The 9,233-nt window shown below is 43.2% G+C and overlaps 1 protein-coding gene and 1 pseudogene across 3 annotated transcripts in view; both read right to left on the minus strand.

Moving 5' to 3' along the window:
* Nucleotides 1-1,092, minus strand: part of GOLGA5 (golgin A5) — a 41,077-nt gene extending 39,985 nt beyond the window's left edge. For 2 of the 3 annotated variants that reach the window (XR_009543754.1, XM_060167285.1), the window contains exon 1: nt 906-1,089. The gene's annotated coding sequence lies outside the window, so the exon portion shown is untranslated. Of the gene's footprint in view, nt 1-905 lie in introns of all 3 variants that reach the window. The other variant, XM_060167404.1, reaches the window with a different exon arrangement.
* Nucleotides 1,093-6,646: 5,554 nt separating this feature from the next.
* Nucleotides 6,647-8,857, minus strand: LOC132529388 (serine/threonine-protein phosphatase PP1-gamma catalytic subunit B-like; annotated as a pseudogene).
* Nucleotides 8,858-9,233: the final 376 nt, after the last annotated feature.

The raw sequence follows: 9,233 nt of genomic DNA on the forward strand, positions 1-9,233 counted from the left end.
AGAAACTCACCCTCTAAACCTGTTCCTTACAAAATGGGATAATTACATGCCCGTGTATTTCACAGAGCTTATGTGAAATCCAATGAAAATAGAAGCGACATGCTCCATAACATATAAAATTCCCTACAGAGTATGTATCATTCCCGAGTAAACACTGGTGGTAAGTAGGGAACAAATGATCTCTCCTAATACAGCAATCAAAACATACTTATTAACTTATATCTTGCCTCTCATTGTAAAGTTTTAAAGGGTTTTAAAACAAAAGCCTGTGCCTTAAGATTGAGTACCCAATTAAATGTTAAGATGGGCCCTAGACACTTGCCCCGCGGACAAAAGAACTGTAGCAGACTTCCGAGGTACAGAGCCCTCAAGAAATTCCGCCCAGTAAATGGCCCACGCCGACCTGAAGAGAGAGAGGGTGAGAGCGCAAGGGATGGGGATGGGGATGGGGATGGGGATGGGGATGGGGATGGGGACGGGGACGGGGACGGGGACGGGGACGGGGACGGGGATAGGGACGGGGATGGGTCGGCCGACGGCGGTGGCAGGGCATGCACGAAGGCCAAGTGTCAACACAGAGGAAGGGAGGCTGGGGATCAGCTGGTCGGTCCCAGGGGCTCAGTCGTCAATGCCAGGTGGGCGAGTACAGACCCCCACTTCGCTCCCTACCCACTGCACTGAGCCTCCGGAGGGGGAAGAGCGGCCAAACCAGGCTGGGGTGGGGGAAGGAGGGAAGGGGAGGGCACTAAGCCACGTCCGTGGAGGCCCAAGGGGGCTCCCCTGCCCTGTTCCTGAGCCCCCGGCAGGGCGGAGAGGGCAGGGTCTCCGCTGAGGGGATGCCGCCCCCGCCTCTAAGGCCGTTAAAGGCCCCAAGGGGACCCCTCGGCCCCCCGCGGCCACCTCACCTGAGGACTCTGGAGCGGCTGCACCGCGGCCTGGTCACTCTCCCAGGCCTCCCGTCCTCAGCAGCTGGCCGGGAGAGGGTCCAGGTTGAGCAAACCTGGCCCTCGATCGGCCACGGCTCAGTTACTCTTCCGGGAGACGTGGAAGAGCGGCGAGGACCCCAAAACAGAGTGGCTTCCGAGCTGCCTGAGCGGGCGGGAGCCTAGAGCAGCCACCTGGAGGCGGCTCAGGCACCACCGCCGCCGGCTGCGGGGCCCTTGCGCCTGGCCACTCCCTTTTTCCGCCTGTGGCGAGCAAGGGCGGGGCCAGGGCCTGCGTACGTGTGACGTAGCTCGCCTCCCTAGGACCGCGGCCCGCACGCGGCCGACACAACATTGGAGGCCTCGCCCATCTGGGGGCGTGCCCCACAGCGGCCCACGTGGGTGGCAGGGGCGGTGCCCTGCCGGAAGGAATAGGAGGCCCGAGACACAGGTGGAGCGGCCGGCATTTACCTTTCCCCATTCTTCCTCCGCTCGCCTAGTTTTACGAATGAGGATGTTGAGGCCCATCCTCAACGGGGGATGAGAATACAGAAAACAAGAACTAGTGGCAGAGACATATTAAATAAACCACTGAATGAACAAGACAATTTCAGAGCTTTACCAGAGCTGTAAATACAAGATAATAGGGAGAAGTGACTGGAGGTGAGGGAAGCGCTTTAAATGATGTGGACAGGGAAGGTCTCTCTCCGAGGAGGTGACATTTGAGCTGAGACCCAAATGATGGAAAAGGCCAGTAACGGGCTTTCCATACAGCTGTACTGTAGTTATGCATACAGTTCACTGAATATTTGAAATAAGTCTAAAATCCACATTTAATAATTCAACAAATACTCAGCACCTACTTTGTGCACAGGGTTGACTTAATTTGGCCCTAATGACAAGCCTACAACATAGTCCCAAGGACCCTGGAGGTTAAGTAACTTGTCTAAGATCATGTGTCCTAGTAAGGAGTCCATATTACTCCAAAGCTTGAGCCGTTAGACTCAACGTTTTATTGTCTCCAAATTAAATATTGGGAGTAATTACAGCTCCTTCTTTTCTTCCTCTCAAGTAAGGTTTAGCCCAGTCCAGTAAGCAGAAGAACTTTCAGCAGCACCAGGAAATAATAATAGTAATAATGATAATAATAATAGCCTCTAATAGTTATTGTGTACTTATTAAGTGCAGTATACTGTGTTAAGCACTGGACGTGCTTCACCTCATTTAATTCTCAAAACAGCCATAAGGAAGGTACTGTTATTATCCTGTGGTAGGTGGCGTTGTTGCCAGCTATTAAGTGACTCCTCCTGTTAAGGATGTAAAAAATTAAGAAACAGAAACCTAAATTAAATAGAGTCAGGAGACCAGAAGGGAGAGCTCTCTCGCCCAAGAAGTAGAAAGACCCCTTTTCTCTCCTAGCAACAAATCAGCCAATGAAAAGCTGTGGACACTCTTTTTAGTATAGCCCTTCCAACCCCTTTCCCTTTCTATTATAGCATTCTCCTTCCCTTGCTGTGTGGGGACTTACATGTGGCTCACCATGGTTGCAGACCCCAAATTGCAATTCTCTGCTGTTTCCAAATAAACCCATCTTTGCTGGAGAAATACCTGGCAACCTAGTTGTTTCAGGTCAGCAAGGATTATACATCATCACCTGTTGCCTTGTGACTGCAATGCATCCTGTAGGAAGAGTGTCCTTTCCAGCCTTACTGATGTCAGGCTTGATCACGTGACTTGCTTTGGCCAATAGAATGTGAAGAGAAGTGTCTTTCACCACATCTGAGCAATAGTGTTAAGAGCCATTATGTATTCCTACCAACGCTCTTAATCTTTTCCATCTCTCATGAGAATGGCCTGTCCCAGATGGAGCTGCTCCCTCAGCCTGGGTCCTGGAAGGAAAGAGATGTGAAGCAACCCACGCCTGACAAGTCACATGAGTGCAAAAGAAACCTTTGCTTTTAGAGATTTGTAATTGTTTCTTATGCAGCCTTACCTAATGAAATCTAATACATACCCCATTTAACAGATGGAGACACTGAGATTCAGAGAGGTTTAGTTACTTTCCCAAGGTCACACAGGAAGTAGGTAATACATCTGGGATTCCAACCTACATCAGTGTGACTCCAGAAACAATATTGTTAATCAGTGAAGGGATGAGAATGAAAGAAGTTGAAGCAGAGCCAGACCTCCCATATGAAAAAAAAAAAAGGCAATGGGCAGACTACCCCAATGTTTCAAGAATTCCCATGTACACTCCCTGAGACGGTCAGCATATAGAGACATATTACCCAGAAGTCATCGGGGCTAGGCTGGATTAGCCAGAGAAACAGCACAGCCAACAGAAAGAGGTTACAACTTTGCCTTGTACAAGACACATGCAAAAAATACTAACCACAAAAGAAAAGATTGAAATTTGGACTTTGTTAAAATTAAGAATTTCTTTTCATCAAAAACAACAACAACCACAGCAACATTAAAGCTTGCAAGGCTTTCATTAAGTGAAAGGCAAGCCAAAGATTGGTAGATAATATTTACAATACATACATCTGACAAAGGATTTATATATAGAATATATAAAGCTCTCCAACAAATCAATAAAAAATATCAATCAACCCAACAAAAATAGGCTAATATATAAGCATTTCACAAGAGAAAATATCCAATGGGCCAAAGCACAGGAAAAAGTATTCAACACTATTAGTCATCAGAGAAATACAAATTAAAATCACAATGAAATACCTTTACACATCCACCAGAATTGCTAAAATGTAAAAAGATGAAAAATGCCAAGAAATGATGAGTTTGTGGAGCTGCTAGGACACTTGTGCATTTTTGACACAACTGTAAGTGATAGAACCACTTTGGAAAACTTGGGCTCTGTCTTTAAAGGTAAACATAGGCCTACTCTATGGCCCAGTATAGGGCTACCCTATGAGTCAGCAGTTCCACTCAAGAGAAATGGAGGTGAAATGTCCATCAAAAGACATGTACAATGAAAAACAAATAACTATACGCAGCAACATGGATGAATCAGACTTACTTGAATTAAAGAAATATTGTTGAGTTCAAAGAAGCTAGTCCCAGGGGCGGGGGAGGGTTGGATTGGGGGTTTGGGACTAGCAGATGCAAACTATTATACATAGAATGGGTAAACAACAAGGTCCTATTATATAGCACGGGGAACTATATTTAATATCCTGTAATAAACCATAATGGAAAAGAACATGAAAAAGAATATATATATGTATAACTGAATCACTTTTCTGTACATGAGAAACTAATATAACATTGTAAATCAACTATACTTCAATTTTAAAAAAAGAAGCCTGTCTCAAAAGACCACATACTGTATAATTCCATCATGTCCATATGAATTCCATTGTCCAATGAATTCCATTGTCCAATTGTCCAATGAATTCCATTGTCCATATGAAGGACAAGAACAGGTGAATCTAATCTGTGATTATAGACGTTATAATAGTAGTTACCTTTGGGGGCCAGATATTGACTAGGAGTGGTCAAGATGGAGGCTCCTAGAGGGCTGATAATGTTCTATATCTTGAATTGGGTGTTGATTATGGGTATGGATACACATGTAAGAGTTTATAAACTCTGTACTTAACAACTGTTAACTTTATTTCATGTATGTTATATCTCAACGAAAACAATTCCAAAAAACTACACATACCCTCTGAGAAGGTAATTTTACTTTTAGGAAATTATCCTACAGATATACTCACACATATACAAAGTTATTAATTACAGCATTGCTTATAATAGCAAATATTGGAAACAAGTTAAATGTTCGTTGATTTAAAAATCTCGGTACATTCATCCAATGAAGTACTATGCAGATGTTTAAAAGAAACAGAAGCTTTTATGCAAGGATACGAAAAGAGCTCCAAGATCTTAACAATATCTGATGTTTTAAAAAACCAAAATTTAAAAAATGGTGTTTGTAATATGCTATCATTTGTGTACAAATATCTTTGATGAGTAGAGTCTATCTCTTGAGGGACACTTTCTTTCCCTCCTTGGAGAATTCAGCTGGGCAACAGGAGTAAGAGGGAGGTTTATTCTTCAATGAATCCTTTTTTGTATGTATCCTCTGAACTCTGTACCATAAGAATCTATTACTTTCCAAAAGTTAATAATATAAAAAAACTTTTTTAACTTTGAACGCCCTTGGAGGCTGAAAGCATTCCTCATGTCTTCACAGCCCTTCCTTTCAGATAGCCTGACACCCTTCATTTATGCCACCTGCCCAGCTCTGCAGGCTTTTTCCCTAGGGATTTTGTGACCTTCTTTGGAAGATGCCTGTGTTTCTTCAGCTCCGGGTTTCTGTGATTCTACTCCTTGCTGAGCAGCTCTGACGAATGACATTGTGAGCCTCCTTGTGCATTTTCAGCTTCCAGCAGCAGGAGGCACTCTATGCTTAAAAATATATACGTACGCTTGTATGTTTGTATGTATGTATATTACATCTGGATTGACAAGTAAAATGAGTATTGCTGGATTGTTTTGTTTATAGAGCACAGAATGTAATATTTCCATGAATCAACACTGGGTGACGCCCAGGAATTTCATATTCCCATACCTGTTTGGGAGTTCCTCCAGATTGACAGACCATTTCTGGTGTTTTCCATGTCACCTGGAATGCTAAGCTGCTCCCAGAGATGAGTCCCTCTGCCACTGCAGCCCTGATGAAACCTCCTAGGCCCCCATTCACCCCACATCCTCAGCCTGTCATTGCCCCTGCTCAGAGGCCTCCAACCCCCATATGACCCAACATTGGCAGCAGGGCTGGGTGGGGAAGAGGCTTTGTGCTGTCCTGGAAAAAGCAGATCCCTGAGAGTCAACAAACATCACAACGCCTTGCTTTGGCATCATAGGCAATTCCATTTCTCTCTCAGGGCCTCCGTTTCCTCACCTGTAAAATGGGTGGTTAGTGGTTTTTAAGGTGTATGTGAGTGATTGTTATACTGTAGGCTTCTTTCTTTAAAGGAAATCTTTATGTCTATGCCCCGTATATAAAATGCATCCAAGTCAAGCAGTCCTGATTGAAGAGTGTGGAGGAAGAGGGAGGGGGGCAGGGAAGAAGGTGTGCAGAGCCCCTCCCACTCTTTCTCCATGCCCTACCAAGAAGCTCTTGATATAGCTACTAGGGAGTTTAAAATGTCTTTGCACTCTTTGCGCTCTGTACTGGGTTTGTTTTGTTTTGTTTTGTTTTGCCGGGGGTGAGCCACAGGCTTGCGGGATCCTAGTTCCCGGACCAGGGATTGAACCTGGCCAGGCAGTGAAAGCTCTCCAAGTCCCAACCACTGGAAGTTCCCCAGGTGCTCTTTAAGAGCGTCACTCTGAGATTCTGGGATCCTGTGGAAGGCCAGTCCAGCTTGGGTGCAGGGAATTGACCTACATCTTATCTTCTTTGTGCCATGGACCCTTTTGCAGAATTGTGTGTGTGTGTGTGTGTGTGTGTGTGTGTGTGTGTGTGTGTGTTTTAACAAGTTCATCATTTAATAAGTCTGAATTCATTTTCACCACATGGTATTGTAAAGGGTCATCTGTTGAAACATTCATTGTAACAGATCGTAGTTTTAAAAAGTCATAGATATCCTGAGTTCTGTATAAATTAGTGGTAGTAAGTTAGTTCCTTTGTTTTGACTTACAAGCTTCAATTTCACTGTAGAATAAAGAATGTAGACCAAAGAAAGCATAATTGGTCACTCATAAAGAACAGTATTGTTTCTTTAATTTGAAGCTTTCTGAATGAACGGGTTCAGGCCTGATGTAATGGTACAAAGGTTATTTAATGAATAGGCTATGTGGAAATTGTACAAAATGTTATTAACTTTAATCATTAATAGCTTAAGCAGCACTATGTTACTAATCGCTATTCAAACTCAAAAACCTGTTTTTGAATCCTCAGGAAGGCAGCATGTGTACACAACCAAGCCACCTTATACTTAGAGGAGTGTCAATACGTATTTCAACAGAAACTTTGGCTTTAGGAAAGAGTTAACAAACATTTAAAATAATGACTCTGGGGCTTCCCTGGTGGCGCAGTGGATAAGAATCCGCCTGCCAATGCAGGGGACATGGGTTCGTCCGGGAATATCCCACACGCCACAGAGCAACTAAGCCTGTGCACCACAACTACTGAGTCTGTGCTCTAGAGCCCGCAAGCCACAACTACTGAGCCCGCGTACCACAACTCCTGAAGCCCGTGTGCCTAGAGCCCATGAACCACAACAAAGAGTAGCCCCTGCTCCCGCAACTAGAGAAAGCCCACGTGCAGCAAGGAGGACCCAACGCAGCCAAAAATAAATAAATAAATAAAATAAATTTATTTTAAAAAATAAAGTAAAATAAAGGCTTTAATCATCATTTTAAGTATATGGTAGGGGAAAGTGTGCTTTAATTAAATATACATCATACCAGTGATGCTGGCAAGGTTGAAAATTACTAGTTTGTACATGACAAGACAGTAAGAGAAAAAAGCAATCCTTTGAAACAAAGTTTTAAAAATATATGTTCACAGTGGTTTGTATCAACAGTATGCATTTTATGACAATAACCTGTACAGATTGAGCACCCTAGGGGCTCTCTTTTTATCCTAAAGAAAACAAATTTGCATTATTCTTGGGTTGTACCGAATTTAAAATAGATCAATTGCACACTTACCCCCTAGACAGGATAAACTGTCCTGGGGTGTACTGCTTTAATACCATCATTAAAATTGTTTGCAAAGAAAACCCAGAGAATTAAAAAACAAAACAAAACATTTTATTTCTTGGGAGTGGAGAGTCTTTTATTTGCTGTTATAATTAGCAAATATCATTCATTAAGTCAAAAATGGAAGGAGCATGCCCACAAACACTATTTGAGCAAAGCTGACCAATATACATTACGATTTAAAAAGTGAAGATCGTATACTATATGTTACAAGTCCCAATTAAACAGTGTCAAAATGACACTTGCTTGCTTTGTGATCATACCCCTTGGAGGTGTTAAAGGGGCTCCTGGCATTCCGCTTCTTTTTCTCTGCAGGCTTTAAAATCTGAAAAGAACAAATTAGTGCTTTGTCCACACTCAGCATGGCACCTCCATTGTCAAAGTCTCCACAATAATCAGTTGCAGAAGACAGAGTGACCAACTGCCTCTTTGCAAAAAATTCATACCATTTTCAACCACCTGATGGGCTCTACATATAAGATCCAAACTATGCTGATGGAGAAATTTGGCAACCACTTCGGCACCAAATGTGAAGGACAACTCCTCTGTCATTTTCACCCCAGCCTAAGACATCTTTACCTGGGTCAGACCACAAAAGATCACAAAGAAGACCTTGATCTGGTATATCAGTTGGCCACACAGTTCTCGGAATCTGCTCCATAGATTGAAGACCTGGGGACAAACTTCCATGACAGCAGAATGTTTTCTCATCCACAACGGCTGCTAACAGTAAACAGTTAAAGCAGTCTATGGAAGTTTTCCATAGTGTAATGTTGTATCTTCTTTTACATTCGTCATAAAAATCCATACATGCTATTGATACTGACACACTCGTGGTTTCCTCTGAGAAGAAAAAAATTCTTGGGATATTTGATTTTCTTTAGCCAATAAGAGGCAGATATTCTCCAAAGACTGCTTCTCCCTGTCTCCAAGAAATAGATAATTGCTTTCTGGTGGGAAACCACCATACTCCAAAAGTCGAAGCAAATCATAGTATTACCTGTCGGTATCACCACTATTTTTAGCGGTGCTTCAAGTTCTCGTAGGATGGGCTGACTGAGAAAGATCTCTTGGGACTTTAAGCACAGTCCTCTGATTTCATTGTCTTGTAGCTGGACATTCTTGCCTAGCTTGGACCCTCTAACTTCCAACAGCCATTGGATGAGGCTGTTGATGTTGAGTTTATTTGTATCTGCCATCGCTGTCCCAAGGCCCACCCTCCCGTACATGCGGCCTTGCACCCAGGATTCACATCTCCTTTCCCACAGCCAAGAGCACAGAGGCGGCCCCGGCGGTGGTAGCAGAAACTGTTGGTGGGTCCCCCCTAACCGCCCACACCCCCTGCTTCCTCTTTCTCTCCCCACTGGAACCATGAGGCGGAATTGTGTTTTTAAACCATAAAATAATATGCACAGTATGACAAAAGAAATTATAGTGGGAATATTGAAATACAGTTATCAAAATATTTTAAAATTATATGATTCAATAATCTATATACTTTTAAAATTAACACATCAAATATCAGTGTGTAAAACGAAACCTGGGGGATTTCCCTGGAGATCCACTGGTTAAGAC

The sequence above is a fragment of the Lagenorhynchus albirostris genome, chromosome 1 (genome assembly GCF_949774975.1).
Source record: "Lagenorhynchus albirostris chromosome 1, mLagAlb1.1, whole genome shotgun sequence".
Lineage (NCBI taxonomy): Eukaryota > Metazoa > Chordata > Mammalia > Artiodactyla > Delphinidae > Lagenorhynchus > Lagenorhynchus albirostris.